Raw genomic sequence first — 23,339 nt, 5'->3', positions numbered from 1 at the left:
CTTTTTATTTAGCATTCCTATACATCCTGACAGCAGACATTTTTTTGGTTTCTCCCTTGGTGGACGGAGCTTTAGATTTTGCCGCACCCCTCAAGGCTTCACCGAGAGCCCCAGTATCTATAGTCAAGCCCTCAAAAGTCAACTAGATTCTTTGGAACTCCCTGATAATTCCACTCTGCTGCAGTATGTAGATGACCTCCTTATTGCTGCAAACTCTGCCCCAAAATGTAAAGAGGCACCTCTCTGTTTATTACACCACCTTGTTGTCCATAACCACAAACAAACCCACAAACACCAGCATCAGACCGCCCGCAGAAGCTGGAACAAGATCACAGCAGACCAGCTCGCCACCTCCCTGAGCCAGCACCCTCCTGCCAGCTCAGCGAACCCCAGCCAGGCCGCCAACAACCTCACGAAGTGGATCAGCAACTGCGCGGACGAACTCGCCCCACTGAGGACCCCGCCCAGCAGACCCGGCAGCAAGAAGGCCCCATGGTTCACCGACGAACTCAAGAGCTCCAAGAAGAACTGCCGAGCCCTTGAGAAAGTCTGGAGAAGGGAACCTACACCGGACAACAGGACCTCCTTCAAACTTGCCACCCGGAAACACCACCAGCTGATCCGCGCCGCCAAGAAAACAGCATTCAAGGACCGGTTGGACAACAACGCACACAACTGCAAGGAACTCTTCAACATCGTGAAGGAGCTTTCCAACCCCAGCGCAGGAAACAACGACATCACCCCATCGCAAGACCTCTGCAACTCCCTCGCTTCTTACTTCCACAACAAGATCGCGGACATACACAACAGCTTCAACAACCAACCAACGCACACCATGGCCGAACAACCACCCCCCACCACCACCCTCCACGCCTGGACCCCGATCAGCACCGAAGACACCATCCGCACGATGAACTCCATCCACTCCGGATCTCCGACCGACCCCTGCCCTCACCACGTCTTCAACAAGGCCGACGCTGTCATCGCACCCCACCTGCGAGACATCATCAACACATCCTTCGACACCGCCACCTTCCCTGAGAGCTGGAAGCACGCGGAACTCAGCGCTCTACTCAAGAAACCAACAGCGGACCCCACCGACCTCAAGAACTACCGCCCCATCTCGCTCCTCCCGTTTCCAGCCAAAGTCATCGAGAAGACCGTCAACAAGCAGATGGCCGCCTTCCTCGAGACGAACGGATCCCTCGACCCCTCACAGTCCGGCTTCCGAGCCAATCACAGCACCGAGACCGCCCTCATCGCCGCCACCGATGACATCCGAGCCCTGATGGACAAGGGAGAAACAGCGGCCCTCATCCTCCTAGACCTCTCCGCGGCATTCGACACGGTCTGCCACCGCACCCTAGTACGGCGCCTCAGCAACATCGGAATCCAGGACAAGGCGCTGGAATGGATCGTCTCCTTCCTCGACGGAAGAACACAGAGAGTCCGCCTACCACCGTACAAGTCAGAGGCCTCCGAAGTCATCTGCGGCGTCCCTCAAGGATCATCTCTGAGCCCCACCCTCTTCAACGTCTACATGAGCCCCCTCGCGGTCATCGTACGCAAACACAACCTCAGCATAATCTCCTACGCCGACGACACCCAGCTGATCCTCTCCCTGACCAACGACCCCGCCGCCGCCAGAGCCAACCTTCACGAAGGGATGAAAGAGGTAGCCGAATGGATGACGACCAGCCGCCTGAAACTGAACTCGGACAAGACGGAGGTCCTCATCCTGGGCTCCTCACCCTCCGCCTGGGACGACTCCTGGTGGCCTCCCGCCCTGGGCACCACACCCAAACCGACAGACCATGCACGCAACCTGGGCTTCATCCTGGACTCCTCCCTCTCCATGACCAGGCAAGTCAACAACGTCTCCTCGGCGTGCTTCAACATCCCACGCATGCTACGGAAGATCTTCTGGTGGATCCCCACCAAGACCAGGAAGACCGTCACCCAGGCCCTCGTCACCAGCCGACTGGACTACGGCAACGCCCTCTACGCCGGTACCACCGCCAAGCTCCAGAAGAGACTCCAGCGGATCCAGAACGCCTCAGCCAGACTCATCCTCGACATCCCTCGAACCAGCCACATCTCCGGACATCTGAGAGACCTTCACTGGCTCCCCGTCAACAAAAGAATCACCTTCCGCCTCCTCACCCACGCACACAAAGCCCTACACGACCAAGGACCGAGCTACCTCAACAGCCGAGTCAACTTCTACGCTCCCAAACGACACCTCCGATCAGCCAACCACGCCCTCGCCGCCATCCCCCGCATCCGTAGAGCGACTACTGGAGGAAGGTCCTTCTCCTACCTGGCCGCCAAGACCTGGAACTCCCTCCCGACCGACCTGCGCCTGACCCAGGACCACCTCTCCTTCAGGAAGAAGCTGAAGACCTGGCTGTTCGAGCAGTAGAGGCACTCCCCCCCCCCCCACCCCCCCCCCCCCAGCGCCTTGAGACCCTACGGGTATGTAGCGCGCTCTATAAATGTCACTGATTGATTGATTGATTGAAAGTCTCTTTAAAAAAGCTTCAGTTTTGTCAAGAGAAGGTGACCTATTTAGGTCATCTCCTCTCGAAGGAGGGAAGGCAGCTCACCGCTGATCGTGTAGCCATTATCAATGCTATGGCGGCCCCACAAACACAAAAGCAGGTGCGAGCCTTCATAGGCCTAACCTTATACTGTAGACAGTGGATTTCCAATTTTTCGGCCGTGGTCAAACCTCTTCTTGCCCTCACCACTAAGACATATCAGACAGTTCCTTTCCATGGACCAGAGAGCATACGCAGGCCTTCCAGGATTTAAAAAGAGCTCTGTGTACTGCTCCAGTCCTCGGTACTCCTGATTATAACAAACAATTTTTTCTTTTTGTACATGAGACAGACGGATGTGCATGCGCTTTCTTGACCCAGATTTTCAGAGGTCACCATCAGCCATGTGCCTATTTTTCAGCTACCTTAGAACCTGTTGCGAGGGCTCTCCCAGGATGCCTACGAGCGACAGCTGCGGCCTCACTCATGGTCCGTCAGAGTGCGGGGATCGTCATGAACTCACCCTTGACTCTGATGGTTACCCATTCTGTGGATACCCTCCTTAATAACACCAAGACACAGTACATTACTAGTGCCGGACTCACAGGATATGAATGGTCACTCTTTTCAAGCCACATTATCATCAAGAGATGCACCGTACTGAATCCCACCACCTTACTCCCACTGGATACTCAGGATGCCTGTTTAGATCCACATGACTGTATATTGAGGACAGAGTAGGAGACGAAGGGTTGGGTTGACTTACAGGATACCCCGATAGCAGACCCAGAAGGTACACTATATGTGGACAGATCATGTCTCAGAGGGCCCGATGGCAACACATCAGCCGCCTACGCCCTCACGATATTGGAGCAAGTAGTAGAAACAGCTCAAATTCCACAGTGCTCTGCTCAAGCTGCAGAATTAGTGGCCCTCACTAGAGCCTGTGAGTTAAGCAAAGGAATAACGGTTAATATCTACACTGACAGTCAGTATGCCTTTGGGGTGGCTTACAATTTTGGAAGACTGTGGAACGAAAGGAATTTCCTTACTTCACATGGGCCAAATATTCGACATGGCCCCCTAATTCACCGATTCTTGGACTCCCTGACATTCCCCAGAAAGGTGGCCATTATAAAATGTAAAGCACATAAGAAAGTGGCGGATGATGTTGGGAAAGGCAATGCCCTGGCTGACCAGACAGCCAGACAGACAGCTCTTAAGAAAAGGGAAGGACTGTATGTAGAAGGTCCCTCTAGGTGGGTGACAGAGGGGGGCATGGTCGAAGACACAGTACAAAGTGTGATTGATATTCATTCCCATGCTGCTCCTGAGGAACTAAGGGTGTGGAAAGAGAATTTGGTGAAAGAGAAAATTGATGGTGGCTGGGTCCACACTACTATGGAAAGGCAATGGATGTTGCCAGACAGTCATGTGCTACCAGTAGTTACGATGGCCCATGGCCCTGCTCACATTAGTGCAAAAGGGATATGTAAGCTGTTGGAACCTACCTGGTATAACTCAAAGATACAAGCATATGCTGAGAGGTTGGTCAAAACATGGACGATTTGCCTTATGTATAAACCATGTAAAGGCAAATTTACTCCTGCAGGAGGATTCTCTCCTCCTACCTTCCCTTTTGAAGTCCTCCAGATGGATTACATCCAGATGGACAGATGTAACAATTTGAAATATGCCATGGTGGTAGTCTGTACCTTCAGCCGATGGGTGGAGGCCTACCCTGTCAAAGACTGCACTGCTATCACTACCGCCAAAGTGCTATTGAAAGAATACTTCCCACGATTTGGTTTGCCCCGTTTGGTCTGGAGTGACAACAGGACACACTTTACGGCTCAAATAATGGAGTATGTCTGTTCCGCATTGGGTATGAAACAAAAAGTCCATGCAGCTAACCACCCCCAGTCAGCAGGTCTAGTGGAGGTGTACAAAGGCATCCTAAAGACCAAAATGGCCAAAATTGTAGCAGAGACGGGTGTCACTTGTGTTGATGCTCTGCCCCTTGCTCTGCTGTCTGCCAGGACAACGGCCCATACCAGGGTAGGATTATCCCCCCATAAAATTGGGTTCGGGAGGCCTGCCAATGTGTGGGGTGTCCCACGGCCTAAGAAACTGTCTGATGTTGAATACCCTGTGTTGACTGATTATCTGTACAGTTTGACTAACACCTTTTGTACTCTTTATCACCAGGTGCATGAGGCCATACCTGATAAAAGCGAGGGCCCAGGACACGTTATCCAACCTGGCGACTGGGTTCTGATTCGAAACTTTCAACGTACTAAGAGCCTCGAACTTCGAGCCCCGCTGGACTCAGCCCCGTCAGGTGTTACTGGCCACCCGCACTGCCGTTAAAGTTGAAGGTAGGAAGAACTGGACACACGCAATGCACTGTAGACGAGTAGCTCTGCCTCTACCCTATGATCAGTGGGTGAGAGAAGGACAAGGAGACTCAGAAACAGAAATAGTCCCAACGTTTGGTCCATTCAGCGATGCCAGATTGCATTTTACATCTACAGAAGCAGAGAGTGACAGTTTACTGAAGGGAAAGGTGGAACACTCCCCTAACTCTGCTCAGCATTAGGAACAACTATTCCCCGACCATACTGTTCCGACTTCTACCCGATATAACTTGCGTTCCAGAAGGAAGGCTTGTCCTTAACTTCGCCCGGTACCTATAGGCTGTAGAGCTGTGATCTCTCGGCTGATACCGGTGCTGGTGTGTCAGACTAAGGTGCGCCCCTAGGGCTCTTGGCACCTACATCCAGTGAAGCAACCACGAATCACAGACAGCCTCTAGTGGTCCCTGGCTTAGTACAATGGCAGCCGTCCACTACACCCAAGTCCAGAAACGATATGTCAGTCCCCTACATAGCAAGTGTTTCATGGCCACCGTGGTGACACTGTTTGTCTCCCTCATCTTGTCTATCATCGGTTGGCTTTTACTGATCTACTATCCTGTTACCCCACCAACTCCTACCCCGACTCCTGCAGAGCATCAGTATTTCACGTTACCAGCCCACGAATTACCCCGCCGTACAGACTTTTTCTATAACACCTTCGTCCAAATGTTGCATCATCATCAGCTGATCATGAATACTTCCAACTGTTGGGTATGTGGGCTGATGCCGCATTCTATGATACACCCTGTCCCATTCTTTCCTTATCCTTTTTCCATCTCTGGGTCTTGTCTTGCATGGTGGATGTTGATGCAGGAGGCCTACACGTCAATGGTACTGCCAATTCTGCACTTGGAACATTTTGGGATGACTTCTTGCGGAGCAGGTCTGGCAATGCCAATGCTCCTTTCTGCCCGATCAGCTCACCAACATTGCTATTATCAACAGATGAACTCAGTGAGATGATAGTCTTCAACTCAACTTCTCGACTAACATTTTCTAAATTCCGTGCCAAAAGGATACTGCCTGATGCACGAAACACTCTGAATGTTATAAACGTGCAGGGCCGTGTCTGCATCCATGGCCTGGGAAATAAGAAAGTTGTTACTAGTATTTGTGATATTATAAAAAAGTTAAACTCTACGTCTCCTCCGAAGTTGGTGGCATCCCCCAACACTTATTTTATCTGTGGCACAGCAGCCTACACTTGGCTCCCCGTAACTGTTCTGGTACATGCTATCTGGCCTTCCTCCTTCCGCCAACGTACACTACCCATGAAGGTTACTACCTGTTGATGAAGGGTGCTTTGCGCCACTCACGTAGGGGTGTCATATCAGCTGAGGATGCAGTGGGCCAGAAAGCCGGGAACTTCTTTAGGGTTTCCTTTCATTCTGGGGCCCCATGGCAAACAGTTGTGCTATACGAGGACTGACCAGGGTCCTCGAGGCCACAATCACACAAACAGCTGGTGCCCTCTCCAATATCACTGCAGAACTACAGGCGGACCGCCTTGTAACCCTTCAAAATCGTATGGTCCTTGACATCATCTTCGCTGATCGTGGTGGTGTGTGTAAATTGATCGGCTCCAGCTGCTGTGTGTATATTCCAGATAACGCACCTACAGTTTATGATGCCATACAACGTTTGCATCGCCTTTCTTCTGAAATTCATCAGGATGAAGGCAACTGGTCACTCACAGGCTGGATCTGGGGCCTCCTTTCTCAATGGGGATGGAGGGTCCTCATCTTCCTTGCCTTGGGAGTAGCTGTCCTAGTCTCCTGCTGTTTGTGCATTCAGTGCCTGCCAATGCTCTGTGCAATGTGTGTTCCGGCTCTCAAGCCTCAACCCTCTAACATTCACGACACCAATATGAAGATGATGCTCCAACAAGAAACAGATGATCTCATGAATATCGACATTTACTAGAGTATTTGCCACTCAATGGCAAAAGGAAAGTCTGAGGAAAAGTGTCCTTCTTGTTGGCATTTATTTGTGTCAGGAATCCATTGTTTTTGCATTGCCATTTTGTGTCAAACACCTCTGCACGACCCTCCTGGTCATTTCTGCTGATGTCTGATGAAATTCTAACTGTCACGACCACCCTGCCCTTCCTGCTCCTTGTAGTTGAGCCAATTTCGAAAAAGGGGAACAAACAATTGGCCTCACCAACCTCGGACTGAACTCCTGCACGCACCCATCTTGTTTTGCAAGACTTGGTCAAGCCACTGTCCCAGAACCTGTTCTTTCATGCATATCCTGCTTTGCAAGATCTGTCTGTTTCTTCGTACATCTCCTGTTTTACAATATCTGTCCATAATCTATTAGAACATCTGCTGCAGCACCATCCTGCCTAAACAAAGAATGGCATAACTGCGTCCTGACTCGGAGGCGCCCAGCTCCATCCAAACTGGTTTCTTAAGGACTGTAAGATGCGAAGTAAAGCAGCAGCATCCTCTGTCTTGTTTCTAACGAGCTTGGGACTCATTCCATAACCCGGGATATTCGAATAAAACTTGGTTCCTCCCGCAGACGAAGGCTCCTGTGTCTCCTTTTTCTATATAAGGAGGGTATGGAAAACTTGGGCGGTTCCCCCGCCGCCGAGACCCAGTAAGTGGGTATAAACAGTTCTTCACATCATTATCACTCTTCTCTGCTCCCGCCCATTGCTTACCATTCGTTGGCATCATTATCACTCTTCTTTGCTCCCGCCCATTGCTTACCATTCGTTGGCATCATTATCACTCTTCTTTGCTCCCTCCCATTACTTACCATTCCTTGGCATCATTATCACACTTCTTTGATCCTGCGATTAATTACCATTTGCTGGCATTATCACTCTTCTTTGCTGCCTTCTAATTCTGCAGCAAGTCCTAAGCATCACTTCATGCGTCACCTCCTTTTCTTTCTTAGGTGCGCAGACTAAGCACAGATTGATTCCTCTTAATTGGTCTCTGTCCCCTGTTCGCACTGTGATTCAGGTTCTGGTTCAATGCCATCACCTGGCTCCATCTTTATTTTCTCCCAACCTGTACAATATATTTTGCATATTCTGTGTTAGGTTTGTCTGTTATAATGCTTTGGTAATGTTCAGTGCTTTTTATCAAAAACATCTTTTTGTTGGCTTGCTGTTTCAGGTATCCCGGATGCAGAGGCATATTCTAAATACAATAATCAATGCCTAGTTTTATATAGCGCAAACCCAACCAGAAGGTCACAATAATTTTGAAAGGCACAAGGAGTTAATGATTTGCCCAGAACCACAGAATGTTGTGCCAATTTCAAGACTTGTACCTGGTTGCCCCAGTTATGTAATCAAACACAAGGAGATGATGGACGGAGCGCCAAACTTTTCAGACCCTCACCTCCAGTCACAGATCCGGGTACGCTACCCCAATTCAGACACAGCTATATGTAAATCAGTCTTAACCCTGTGCCTCAGGGGAACAGTCCAGCTCGAACTGCTAAGCCATGTCTTCTCTGGACTGGAAAGAAGCATCATAGGACCAGTTTCCGGCAAACAGCCCTCATCAGCCAGGCTAGCTTGAATCCAGTGGCGAAGTGAGCAAGGGACCCACATCTGGGTATACCCTGCCAACTTAGGGCGAACAAAGCAAACACAAGGAGATGATTAACAGAGCTCTGAAACTTTTCAGACACTCAACCCCAGTAACAGATCTGGGTTGAGTCCATCCTCATTCTTTGGCTCAGTTCACCACCCTAGTTCAGACCAAGCTATATGTAAATCAGTCTTGACCCTGTGCCTCATGGGAACAGTACAGCCTGAACTGCCAAGCCATGTCTTCCCTGGACCGGAAACAAGCACCTTGAGACCTGTTTCAGGCTAACAGCCCTCATCAGTAAGGCTAGCTTGAATCCAGTGTCAAAATGAGCAAGCAACCCACATCTCGGCATACCCTGGCAACTTAGGGTGAACAAAGCAAACACAAGGAGATGATGAACGGAGCTCTGAAACTTTTCAGTCACTCACCCCCAGTCACAGAGCTGGGTTGAATCCATCATTGGTCCTAGGATGCTTGTTTCCAGCCCAGGGAGGACCTGGCCTGGCAGTTTGGGCTGGATTCTTCCCATGAGGCACCAGGATCAAGGCTGATTTGCATATGGCTGGGTTCAAACTGGAATGGTATGGGGAGCAAAACACAATGGATTTAGGCCCAGATCTCTGTACTGGGATGAATGTATGACATTTTTCTGAATTCTGTCAATCAATTATTGTTTTTGCATTTTCCAGTTCTATAATCAGCAGCTCTAGCCGCAACACACCTGAGGCCTCATAGTGATGAGTGTGAGCTTGTGCAGTGACGGGTTTGTTTACCTTCATTTGAAAGGGCACGACCGCTTTTTGAATAATTCATGAGCCTTACCACCAGTTGGGCCATGCCCTCTGTTGTGACTAGTGCAGATTACATTTATCATCAGTTAGTGCATATTTTATGAACCTGCTCTGATATTAGAATACGACAAAAAATGAGCAATGAATTTTTTTCAACATGTTCTGAGTTAGGGCAAAGTTCATAAAATGTGCAGTAACTGATGAAAAATGTGCAATGCACATAAACACCAATCCCAACAGATGCCAAAGACCGAATCACTAACAGAGACACACAACAGATCTGTGCACCTTTTTTCACCTAAATTGTATATAGCACTTACTACCCCTGATGAGGTGCTGATGTGCTTTAAAGCATGCCACCCACCCAATGCCAGTGTACTCCACTCCACACAATGCCACACCGCTGCACTTCACACAGTGAAACGCCACTCCATGCCTCACAGTGCCACGCTACTCAACTCCAACAAAGCTAATAGATCTCTCATAAGCGAGACCTGTTGGTGTTTCCAATACTTGCTTATCCTTTTTAAAGTGAAGATACAGGTGCCTGCTTTTTTCTGAGGCCTTGACTCCTGGAACAGTCACAGGACTACAGAAAAGGGGAGGAGAAACAGAAATCTAAAAGAGTTTCTTCAGAGCAAAAACTAACAAGTATGCAGAAGAAAACCCCAAGAGCAGAATACGGTTCAGCTTGTGGATAGCCATAGGGTTGATTACCAAAGGGGCAAAAAGATTATTCAGGGTGGAAAACAAAAGAGCAAGAACTGTCACTGTGAAGAAACGATGAAGTTAGGGACCTGTTCTGGCTGTCGGACTACATCTGACAGTGGTGGTTTTTGATGCTGAGGGTTACACCTCAACGCTCCATATTCCATTGAATTATTTAGTCATAGTTGTGTTTTCTTGTTGATCAAAGACTCGTTGTCACAGGTGAGTTGGTTCGCATGTTCAGTGCCCCTGGATAATGGTCAATAGGGTGTGCAGAAATGTCAGCAGGTTTCTGGATCCGTGGATATTCCTGTTGATCAAATCTTTGTAGAGCTTCTTGAGTTAACAGTGGTGGTCGTCCACCATCTCAACGCCTCCACCTCTGTGGAGGTCTGCTGTTGTTGTGAAGCCAGGAGATGCTGCTGCTATCTGTAGGACCTTGTGTTGGAGTTTTCACAGATTTCTGATACTTCTCCTGGCAGCATCTGCACCCCAGGAGATCAGATAATTGTGTTAAATGTGTTCACCTTGCTCTGCATAGGCACTGACTTCCTCTTCTAGAGAGGGTACATTGCTGTCAGTCTGGCTGATGCTTTTTGGTAGGCTTTCTCAATGTGGTTTCTCTATCAGAGTTTGGGGTTAAGTGTCACTCCTTGGTAGGAAATTCTGTTTCCCCACTTTATTACCTTTCCACTCACTGGAGCTCTACATCGAGGCTCAACTCACTGCCTCTCACTACTGAGGCTCCACTCGCCGCTCTATCGAGGCTCAACTCACTGCCTCTCGCTACCGAGGCTCCACTCGCTGCTCTATCGAGGCTCAACTCTCCGGTGGTCTCCATCAAGACTCCACTCATTGGCGCTCTCTATCGAGGCTCCACTCGCCGGCGCTCTCTATCGAGGCTCCACTCCCTGGAGCACTCTATCAAGGCTCCACTCACCAGCACTCTATCGAGGCTCCACTTGCCTGTGCACTCCATTGAGGCCCCACTCACCAGAGCTTTCTATCGAGGCTCCACTCGCCGGAGCTCTCTATCGAGGCTCCCCTCGCCAGCACTCTCTATCGAGGCTCCCCTCGCCAGCACTCTCTGTCGAGGCTCCACTCTCCATTGCACTCAATTGAGGCTCCACTCGTCAGCGCTCTCTATCGAGGCTCCACTCCTCGGCACTCTCTATCGAGGCTCCACTCGCCGGAACTCTCTATCGAGGCTCCACTCGCCAGCACTCTCTATCGAGGCTCCACTCTCCATTGCACTCCATTGAGGCTCCACTCGTCAGCGCTCTCTATCGAGGCTCCACTCGTCGGCACTCTCTATCGAGGCTCCACTCGCCGGAACTCTCTACCGAGGCTCCACTCGCCAGCACTCTCCATCGAGGCTCCACTCGCCAGCACTCTCTATCGAGGCTCCACTCTCCAGCGCATTCCATTGAGGCTCCACACACCGGAGCTCCTTATCGAGGGTCCACTCATCTGCGCTCTCTATCGAGGCTCCACTCGTCGGCGCTCTCTAGCGAGGCTCCACTCGCCGGAGCTCTCTATTGAGGTTCCACTCGCCAGCACTCTCTATCGAGGCTCCACTCGCCAGTGCATTCCATTGAGGCTCCACTCACCGGAGCTTTCTATCGAGGCTCCACTAGCCAGCACTCTCTATCGAGGCTCCACTCTCCAGTGCACTCCATTGAGGCTCCACTCGTCGGCGCTCTCTATCGAGGCTCCACTCGCCGGAGCTCTCTATCGAGGCTCCACTTGCCAGCACTCTCTATCGAGGCTCCACCCACCAGCACTCTCTATCGAGGCTCCACTCTCCAGTGCACTCCATTGAGGCTCCACTCGCAGGAACTCTCTATCGAGGCTCCACTCGCCAGCACTCTCTATCGAGGCTCCACTCACCAGCACTCTCTTTCGAGGCTCCACTCTCCAGTGCATTCCATTGAGGCTCCACTCACCGGAGCTCCTTATCGAGGCTCCACTCATCGGCGCTCTCTATCGAGGCTCCACTCGCCGGAGCTCTCTATCGAGGCTCCACTTGCCAGCACTCTCTATCGAGGCTCCACCCACCAGCACTCTCTATCGAGGCTCCACTCTCCAGTGCACACCAATGAGGCTCCACTCGCCGGAACTCTCTATCGAGGCTCCACTCGCCAGCACTCTCTATCGAGGCTCCACTCGCCAGCACTCTCTTTCGAGGCTCCACTCTCCAGTGCATTCCATTGAGGCTCCACTCACCGGAGCTCCTTATCGAGGCTCCACTTATCGGCGCTCTCTATCGAGGCTCCACTCGCCGAAGCTCTCTATCGAGGCTCCACTCACCAGCACTCTCTATCAAGGCTCATTTCTCCAGTGCACTCCATTGAGGCTCCACTCACCGGAGCTTTCTATCGAGGCTCCACTAGCCAGCACTCTCTATCGAGGCTCCACTCTCCAGTGCACTCCATTGAGGCTCCACTCATCGGCGCTCTCTATCGAGGCTCCACTCGCCGGAGCTCTCTATCGAGGCTCCACTTGCTAGCACTCTCTATCGAGGCTCCACTCACCAGCACTCTCTATCGAGGCTCCACTCTCCAGTGCACTCCATTGAGGCTCCACTCATCGGCGCTCTCTATCGAGGCTCCACTCGTTGGCACTCTCTATCGAGGCTCCACTTGCCGGAACTCTCTATCGAGGCTCCACTCACTAGCACTCTCTATCGAGGCTCCACTCGCTAGCACTCTCTATCGAGGCTCCACTCTCCAGTGCATTCCATGGAGGCTCCACTCACCGGAGCTCCCTATCGAGGCTCCACTCGCCGGTGCTCTCTATCGAGGCTCCACTCGTTGGCGCTCTCTATCGAGGCTCCACTCGCCAGCATTCTCTATCGAGTCTCCACTCGCCAGCACTCTCTATCGAGGCTCCACTCTCCAGTGCACTCCATTGACGCTCCACTCGTCAGCGCTCTCTATCAAGGCTCCACTCGTCGGCACTCTCTATCGAGGCTCCACTCGCCGGAACTCTCTATCGAGGCTACACTCTCCAGCACTATCTATCGAGGCTCCACTCGCCAGCACTCTCCATCGAGGCTCCACTCTCCAGTGCATTCCATTGAGGCTCCACTCACCGGAGCTCCCTATCAAGGCTCCACTCGTCGGCGCTCTCTATCGAGGCTCCACTCACCAGAGCTTTCTATCGAGGCTCCACTCGCCGGAGCTCTCTATCGAGGCTCCCCTCGCCAGCACTCTCTATCGAGGCTCCCCTCGCCAGCACTCTCTGTCGAGGCTCCACTCTCTATTGCACTCCATTGAGGCTCCACTCGTCAGTGCTCTCTATCGAGGCTCCACTCGTCGGCACTCTCTATCGAGGCTCCACTCGCCGGAACTCTCTATCGAGGCTCCACTCACCAGCACTCTCTATCGAGGCTCCACTCTCCATTGCACTCCATTGAGGCTCCACTCGCCAGCACTCTCTTTCGAGGCTCCACTCTCCAGTGCATTCCATTGAGGCTCCACTCACCGGAGCTCCTTATCGAGGCTCCACTCATCGGCGCTCTCTATCGAGGCTCCACTCGCCGGAGCTCTCTATCGAGGCTCCACTTGCCAGCACTCTCTATCGAGGCTCCACCCACCAGCACTCTCTATCGAGGCTCCACTCTCCGGTGCACTCCAATGAGGCTCCACTCACCGGAACTCTCTATCGAGGCTCCACTCGCCAGCACTCTCTATCGAGGCTCCACTCGCCAGCACTCTCTTTCGAGGCTCCACTCTCCAGTGCATTCCATTGAGGCTCCACTCACCGGAGCTCCTTATCGAGGCTCCACTCATCGGCGCTCTCTATCGAGGCTCCACTCGCCGAAGCTCTCTATCAAGGCTCCACTCACCAGCACTCTCTATCGAGGCTCATTTCTCCAGTGCACTCCATTGAGGCTCCACTCACCGGAGCTTTCTATCGAGGCTCCACTTGCCGGAGCTCTCTATCGAGGCTCCACTTGCTAGCACTCTCTATCGATGCTCCACTCACCAGCACTCTCTATCGAGGCTCCACTCTCCAGTGCACTCCATTGAGGCTCCACTCATCGGCGCTCTCTATCGAGGCTCCACTCGTTGGCACTCTCTATCGAGGCTCCGCTCACCGGAACTCTCTATCGAGGCTCCACTCACTAGCACTCTCTATCGAGGCTCCACTCGCTAGCACTCTCTATCGAGGCTCCACTCTCCAGTGCATTCCATGGAGGCTCCACTCACCGGAGCTCCCTATCGAGGCTCCACTCGCCGGTGCTCTCTATCGAGGCTCCACTCGTTGGCGCTCTCTATCGAGGCTCCACTCGCCAGCATTCTCTATCGAGGCTCCACTCGCCAGCACTCTCTATTGAGGCTCCACTCTCCAGTGCACTCCATTGACGCTCCACTCGTCAGCGCTCTCTATCGAGGCTCCACTCGTCGGCACTCTCTATCGAGGCTCCACTCGCCGGAACTCTCTATCGAGGCTACACTCTCCAGCACTCTCTATCGAGGCTCCACTCGCCAGCACTCTCCATCGATTCTCCACTCTCCAGTGCATTCCATTGAGGCTCCACTCACCTAAGCTCCCTATCAAGGCTCCACTCGTCGGCGCTCTCTATCGAGGCTCCACTCACCAGAGCTTCCTATCGAGGCTCCACTCGCCGGAGCTCTCTATCGAGGCTCCCCTCGCCAGCACTCTCCATCGAGGCTCCCCTCGCCAGCACTCTCTGTCGAGGCTCCACTCTCTATTGCACTCCATTGAGGCTCCACTCGTCAGTGCTCTCTATCGAGGCTCCACTCGTCAGCACTCTCTATTGAGGCTCCACTCGCCGGAACCCTCTATCGAGGCTCCACTCGCCAGCACTCTCTATCGAGGCTCCACTCTCCATTGCACTCCATTGAGGCTCCACTCGTCAGCGCTCTCTATCGAGGCTCCACTCGTCGGCACTCTCTATCGAGGGCCACTGGGCGGAACTCTCTACCGAGGCTCCACTCGCCAGCACTCTCCATCGAGGCTCCACTCGCCAGCACTCTCTATCGAGCCTCCACTCTCCAGTGCATTCCATTGAGGCTCCACTCACTGGAGCTCCTTATCGAGGCTCCACTCATCGGCGCTCTCTATCGAGGCTCCACTCGTCGGCGCTCTCTAGCGAGGCTCCACTCGCCGGAGCTCTCTATCGAGGTTCCACTCGCCAGCACTCTCTTTCGAGGCTCCACTCGCCAGTGCACTCCATTGAGGCTCCACTCACCGGAGCTTTCTATCGAGGCTCCACGAGCCAGCACTCTCTATCGAGGCTCCACTCTCCAGTGCACTCCATTGAGGCTCCACTCGTCGGCGCTCTCTATCGAGGCTCCACTCGTCGGCGCTCTCTATCGAGGCTCCACTCGCCGGAGCTCTCTATCGAGGCTCTACTTGCCAGCACTCTCTATCGAGGCTCCACCCACCAGCACTCTCTATCGAGGCTCCACTCTCCAGTGCACTCCATTGAGGCTCCACTCACCGGAACTCTCTATCGAGGCTCCACTCGCCAGCACTCTCTATCGAGGCTCCCCTCGCCAGCACTCTCTTTCGAGGCTCCACTCTCCAGTGCATTCCATTGAGGCTCCACTCACCGGAGCTCCTTATCGAGGCTCCACTCATCGGCGCTCTCTATCGATGCTCCACTCGCTGGAGCTCTCTATCGAGGCTCCACTCATCAGCACTCTCTATCGAGGCTCATTTCTCCAGTGCACTCCATTGAGGCTCCACTCACCAGAGCTTTCTATCGAGGCTCCACTAGCCAGCACTCTCTATCGAGGCTCCACTCTCCAGTGCACTCCATTGAGGCTCCACTCGTCGGCGCTCTCTATCGAGGCTCAACTCGCCGGAGCTCTCTATCGAGGCTCCACTTGCCAGCACTCTCTATCGAGGATCCACTCACCAGCACTCTCTATCGAGGCTCCACTCTCCAGTGCACTCCATTGAGGCTCCACTCATCGGCGCTCTCTATCGAGGCTCCACTCGTTGCCACTCTCTATCGAGGCTCCACTCGCCGGAACTCTCTATCGAGGCTCCACTCACTAGCACTCTCTATCGAGGCTCCACTCGCTAGCACTCTCTATCGAGGCTCCACTCTCCAGTGCATTCCATGGAGGCTCCACTCACCGGAGCTCCCTATCGAGGCTCCACTCGCCGGTGCTCTCTATCGAGGCTCCACTCATTGGCGCTCTCTATCGAGGCTCCACTCGCCAGCATTCTCTATCGAGGCTCCACTCGCCAGCACTCTCTATCGAGGCTCCACTCTCCAGTGCACTCCATTGAGGCTCCACTCGTCAGCGCTCTCTATCGAGGCTCCACTCGTCAGCACTCTCTATCGAGGCTCCACTCGCCGGAACTCTCTATCGAGGCTACACTCTCCAGCACTCTCTATCGAGGCTCCACTCGCCAGCACTCTCCATCGAGGCTCCACTCTCCAGTGCATTCCATTGAGGCTCCACTCACCGGAGCTCCCTATCAAGGCTCCACTCGTCGGCGCTCTCTATCGAGGCTCCACTCATCGGAGCTCCGTATCGAGGCTCCACTCGTCTGCGCTCTCTATCGAGGCTCCACTCGTCGGCGCTCTCTATCGAGGCTCCACTCACCAGAGCTTTCTATCGAGGCTCCTCTCTCCAGTGCACAACATTGAGGCTCCACTCGTCGGCGCTCTCTATCAAGGCTCCACTCGCCAGCACTCTCTATCGAGGCTCCACTCGTCGGCACTCTCTATCGAGGCTCCACTCGTCGGCACTCTCTATCGAGGCTCCACTCGCCGGAACTCTCTATCGAGCCTCCACTCGCCGGAGCTCTCTATCGAGGCTCCACTCACCAGCACTCTCTATCGAGGCTCCACTCTCCAGTGCACTCCATTGAGGCTCCACTCGCCGGAGCTTTCTATCGAGGCTCCACTAGCCAGCACTCTCTATCGAGGCTCCACTCTCCAGTGCACTCCATTGAGGCTCCACTCGTCGGCGCTCTCTATCGAGGCTCCACTCGCCGGAGCTCTCTATCGAGGCTCCACTTGCCAGCACTCTCTATCGAGGCTCCACTCACCAGCACTCTCTATCGAGGCTCCACTCTCCAGTGCACTCCATTGAGGCTCCACTCATCGGCGCTCTCTATCGAGGCTCCACTCGTTGGCACTCTCTATCGAGGCTCCACTCGCCGGAACTCTCTATCGAGGCTCCACTCACTAGCACTCTCTATCGAGGCTCCACTCGCTAGCACTCTCTATCGAGGCTCCACTCTCCAGTGCATTCCATGGAGGCTTCACTCACCGGAGCTCCCTATCGAGGCTCCACTCGCCGGTGCTCTCTATCGAGGCTCCACTCGTCGGCGCTCTCTATCGAGGCTCCACTCGCCAACATTTTCTATCGAGGCTCCACTCGCCAGCACTCTATATCGAGGCTCCACTCTCCAGTGCACTCCATTGAGACTCCACTCGTCAGCGCTCTCTATCGAGGCTCCACTCGTCGGCACTCTCTATCGAGGCTCCACTCGCCGGAACTCTCTATCGAGGCTCCACTCGCCAGCACTCTCTATTGAGGCTCCACTCGCCAGCACTCTCCATCGAGGCTCCACTCTCCAGTGCATTCCATTGAGGCTCCACTCACCGGAGCTCCCTATCAAGGCTCCACTCGTCGGCGCTCTCTATCAAGGCTCCACTCATCGGAGCTCCCTATCGAGGCTCCACTCGTCTGCGCTCTCTATCGAGGCTCCACTCGTCGGCGCTCTCTATCGAGGCTCCACTCACCAGAGCTCTCTATCGAGGCTCCACTCTCCAGTGCACTACATTGAGGCTTCACTCGTCGGCGCTCTCTATCAAGGCTCCACTCGCCAGCACTCTCTATCGAGGCTCCACTCACCAGCACTCTCTATTGAGGCTCCACTCTCCAGTGCACTACATTGAGGCTCCACTCGTCGGCGCTCTCTATCGAGGCTCCACTCGTCGGCACTCTCTTTTGAGGCTCCACTCGCAGGAACTCTCTATCGAGGCTCCACTCGCCAGCACTCTCTATCGAGGCTCCACTCGCCAGCACTCTCTATCGAGGCTCCACTCTCCAGTGCACTCCATTGAGGCTCCACTCGTCAGCGCTCTCTATCGAGGCTCCACTCATCGGCACTCTCTATCGAGGCTCCACTCGCCGGAACTCTCTATCGAGGCTCCACTCGCCAGCACTCTCTATTGAGGCTCCACTCGCCAGCACTCTCCATCGAGGCTCCACTCTCCAGTGCATTCCATTGAGGCTCCACTCACCGGAGCTCCCTATCAAGGCTCCACTCGTCGGCGCTCTCTATCGAGGCTCCACTCATCGGAGCTCCATATCGAGGCTCCACTCGTCTGCGCTCTCTATCGAGGCTCCACTCGTCGGCGCTCTCTATCGAGGCTCCACTCACCAGAGCTCTCTATCGAGGCTCCACTCACCAGCACTCTCTATCGAGGCTCCACTCTCCAGTGCACTACATTAAGGCTCCACTCGTCGGCGCTCTCTATCGAGGCTCCACTCGTCGGCACTCTCTTTTGAGGCTCCACTCGCCAGCACTCTCTATCGAGGTTCCACTCGCCAGCACTCTCTATCGAGGCTCCACTCTCCAGTGCATTCCATTGAGGCTCCACTCACCGGAGCTCCCTATCGAGGCTCCAATCGTCGGCGCTCTTTATCGAGGCTCCACTCGTCCGCGCTCTTTATCGAGGCTCCACTCGCCAGAGCTCTCTATCGAGGATCCACTCGCCGGAGCTCTCTATCGAGGCTCCACTCACTAGCACTGTCTATCGAGGCTCCACTCACCAGCACTCTCTATCGATGCTCCACTCACTAGCACTCTCTATCGAGGCTCCACTCGCTAGCACTCTCTATCGAGGCTCCACTCGCTAGCACTCTCTAACGAGGCTCCACTCGCCAGCGCACTCCGCTCAGTCTGTTTCTCCCACCAGAGAGGAGGATTCTGCAACCTCTTAGAGATCCACGAATGTCAAGCATGTGATCTGGACCCAGAATACTCCTGGTACTCCAGTGCACTACATTAAGGCTCCACTCGTCGGCGCTCTCTATCGAGGCTCCACTCGTCGGCACTCTCTTTTGAGGCTCCACTCGCCAGCACTCTCTATCGAGGCTCCACTCGCCAGCACTCTCTATCGAGGCTCCACTCTCCAGTGCATTCCATTGAGGCTCCACTCACCGGAGCTCCCTATCGAGGCTCCAATCGTCGGCGCTCTTTATCGAGGCTCCACTCGTCCGCGCTCTTTATCGAGGCTCCACTCGCCAGAGCTCTCTATCGAGGATCCACTCGCCGGAGCTCTCTATCGAGGCTCCACTCACTAGCACTGTCTATCGAGGCTCCACTCGCCAGCACTCTCTATCGATGCTCCACTCACTAGCACTCTCTATCGAGGCTCCACTCGCTAGCACTCTCTATCGAGGCTCCACTCGCTAGCACTCTCTAACGAGGCTCCACTCGCCAGCGAACTCCGCTCAGTCTGTTTCTCCCACCAGAGAGGAGGATTCTGCAACCTCTTAGAGATCCACGAATGTCAAGCATGTGATCTGGACCCAGAATACTCCTGGCAATACACTCATGCCCCCCCCCATCCCCCCCCCCCCCCCCCCCCACACACACACACACGCTTCTTGTTAGGTGCCTTGCAGCTCCAGAATGCTTATGTTCAGCATTTTACAGAAATCTTAAATTAAATGAAGGAACTTGCAATGCAATAAAAAGGAAAATCCCGCAGGCATCTGGTGATACGTGGAAGGGACAGCAGCATCATAACTGTCAGCCTGCCCATGTCACCAGCTGAGCTTCAGTCAGTCTTGCCACTTGAGCTCTGCACTTTGCATGCTGGTACTTGTAGTTTTATTTCCCCTATTCTGCAAATAGTCCGCCATATCCTACCTTCTTTGTGTGGCAGAGTGAAAGGGAAGCACTGGCTTCAGCGCCTCTCCATGGAGTGGGGTAAGTGTGCAGGAGTAAGACTGTGGTACGTCTCAGCAGTGCACGCGGTGCACTAGCAGGGAAGGGGGTGTGTGTCTCACATGATAAAGTCAAGGCACCCCTACTTGCCTGGACTTTGGTTCACGCACACCATGCCTCACCCTGCTCCCTCGCTCACGCCCTGTGGGTGCCAGGGTCATAAATGCCACTCCAGGACCTTTGGGCAGTGTGACCCGAGGTGTGGCTCGGGAGGAAGGGCTGCAACGGAAACACAGGTCAGGTAGGACATGAATGATGGATCGCCAGCTCGCCCAACTCCGGTCGGTTTTGTAGCATGTAGCGCCCCCTGCCGCTTCAGCAAGCCTTTGCAAATACATTTTACAGACGAGATTTGTAGAAGGCATTTGACCAAATGTCACCTCTTGGGGCACACCTCGGTATTTAGAGACTACAAGAAACGGGCGACCTCCTTACAGGCTGAAACATCCCAATGGCTGGCAGGGCTGGCATCTTACGGATTTTTGAGGGGGGCCTCTGGGCAAGACGTATTTTGGGGGCCCTGTAAGGAACACATTTGAATCCGTAAGGTGACAGTAACTAGTTACAGTTATACGTAGGCAGAGAGAGAGAGCGGTTTAAAAAGAAAATTAGAATAGACCAGAGCTCTAAGGTTTACTTTCCCAGTAGGCTTCTTGGAAAGGGGCGCCCTGGGCAATGGCCCACTTTGCTTTTGCCTGAAAATGTCTCTGGGGCAGCGTCATCCGTTTCAGGAATCGTCTCTTGTGCTTGAACTGTTGTCTTCTTTGGGGCAACCTGACACTGAATCTTGGCAATGAGACAGGTCAGTGGGTTGGGTATCAACAACAGAGAGGCGTCAGTTAGCTAGAAATTCCTTAAAATCTCATCTGCTCTCAAAAATCCTGGGATAGGTGAATAATTATAAAGCTAAATCTATGTTAAGGTGTTTTTGTAATGTGAAGGGTTTACTATATTTAGCAGAAATCCCAAGCTTCTTACACTGGAGACTTGGACCCATGAAGTATCCACTTTTCCAGCTCACATGTCGGTATTAAAGTCCCCATCCGGTGAATGATGTCACAATACATCTCAAAACCCAAGCTGATGCCATGAAACAAGGCAGCAGGGTCGGCCTTAGGCATGTGCAAGCTGTGCACCTGCACCGGGCCGCCCTACCCCAGGGGCCGCCACGCCAATATATATCCTTAATATATTAATCCTCTGAGCATGGATACATATTTGCGTGGTGGCCCCTGGCAGAGATTTGGCGGCCTCCGGCTCTTTCCCACTTCCAAACACCCTAACCCCCCCCTCTCGACTGGCCTCCGCGCTCCGCCCCGCCCGGACCCCCTCTTCTGGGGCCCCCTACCTACGCTCCATGCCCACGGCCGCCATGAGCCTAGAGCCGCCCCTGAAGGCAGCATCCTACAATGCCTATTGTAGGTGATTATTAAAGGTGTAGAACATTGTGGAAGATTCTACTTTGTTTTTGTACACTCGGTGGCCCTTGCAAAGGGCTCAGCAGGAAACACTGAAAACTATGGGATAGACCTTATTACTGCGTACGGCTGCATCCATCAGGGTTTCGTACTTTTCCTGAGTCCTCAAACAGTAGTGTACTAAATGTAATTCGAAATCAGGGAGAATCCTACCCCAAATGCCTCTCACTGTCTCTGCCACACTGTGCAGCTAACACACTCTCCCTTCTGCATACCGGTTTATTTCTCTCATTTAACGCACACATCACTGCCAAGACCTGGAACGACCTTCCCCTCCGGCTCCGTACTGCCCCCTCGCTGGCAGACTTCAGAAAGAGACTCGAGACCTGGCTCTTCGATGGAGACATACAGCCTGATTCATGAAGTGAAATTGCGCCCGCAATCGCTGCGAAAACGCAAATGCGGGCGCAATTTCCGTAATCGGCATTCAACAACAAAATAGCGAATTCGCAAACACATATTTGCGAATTCGCTAATATAATCGCAGAATCCCTGCCGCTGAGCATTAGCGAATCGGAAATAGCAACACACCACGGAATCTGCGAAAATAATAGCGAATTCGCAAAAGAAAATCGCTATCGGCATTCAAGAAAAATCGCAATTAGCGAAAAACCCAAAAATCGCTATTTGCACGGTGCAAAATAAGGACAACTCAAAGCAGGTGGTAACCATGAAAGGCATTGAAAAATATTTTCAAAAAACCGTTGTCCTATCACCAACAGGGCCAGGCCTGACCAATCACACATAAGGACATTCAGCAGCAGCATTAGGCGTTCCACAATGCCTGGGATGTACATGGTGGTGAGGCGGCGAAGGCTACAGCGAGCAGCACGGAGGAGACGCATGAGGCAGGCAAGGATTTACCGGCTGCGGGTCACCTTGCTGGGCCAAACCAGAGAACAGATTTATGCTAAATACAGGCTGAATGGGGAAATGATCACCTGGCTGATACAAGAACTCGACCCCATCATGCAGCACCCAACAAGGCGAAACAATTCTGTGCCCACACATGTGCAGGTATTGTGCAGCCTGCACCTCCTGGCCTCCGGCAGTTTCCAGGGCATAGTAGCCGCTGCTGGGGGGATATCCCAGCCCACCATGTCACGCTGCCTCCACACTTTTGTTGACGCCATGCTCAGCCAGCTCCACTGGCACATCACATTTCCCACGAGCCAACAGGAATTGGACCTCACTAAACTACAATTTTATAATGTTGCCCATTTTCCCCATGTCCTCGGCTGCATAGACTGTACCCACGTCGCCATCTACCACTCCCTCAACATACAGATGGTCTGCAATGCCAAGAGCATCATCACTGACATTGTGGCCCAGTACCCAGGGAGTACCCATGACTCCTTCATCTTCAGGCACAGCGGACTCCACACACGACTGATCAGGGGAGAGTTTGGGTAAGGACACCTACTTGGTAAGTACACTTTGTCGACAATGTCACATTGCTATGAAGTAACTGCGCTGCACAGGCATTCAACATCTGCTCCTCTCATTCAGGTGACAGTGGCTACGCCCTACGGGAATACCTCCTGACCCCTTACCTCAACCCTGCCACACCTCAGCAACGGCGCTACAATGTTGCGCACATCCGGACAAGGAACTGTATTGAAAGGACATTTGGCCTGCTCAAGAGCAGGTTCCGTATACTGCACAAGACAGGTGGGGCCATGTATTACAGTCCTGCAGCGTGCTGCCGCATTGTGGCTGTCTGTGCAATGCTTCATAACATTGCAACCAAGCGCCGGATACCAGTTGACATCTCAGGCAGTGAATCTGAGGGGGACGACCGGCCACCAGCAAATGCGCACCATGCACGCGGGGAGAACCCAGCTGAAGGCCACAGACGTCGCAACCACATCACAGCTAACAATTTCTA

The sequence above is a fragment of the Lissotriton vulgaris genome, unplaced genomic scaffold (genome assembly GCF_964263255.1).
Source record: "Lissotriton vulgaris unplaced genomic scaffold, aLisVul1.2 SCAFFOLD_1266, whole genome shotgun sequence".
In the NCBI taxonomy this organism is placed as follows: domain Eukaryota; kingdom Metazoa; phylum Chordata; class Amphibia; order Caudata; family Salamandridae; genus Lissotriton; species Lissotriton vulgaris.
Note: the sequence above shows the minus strand (reverse complement) of the source record.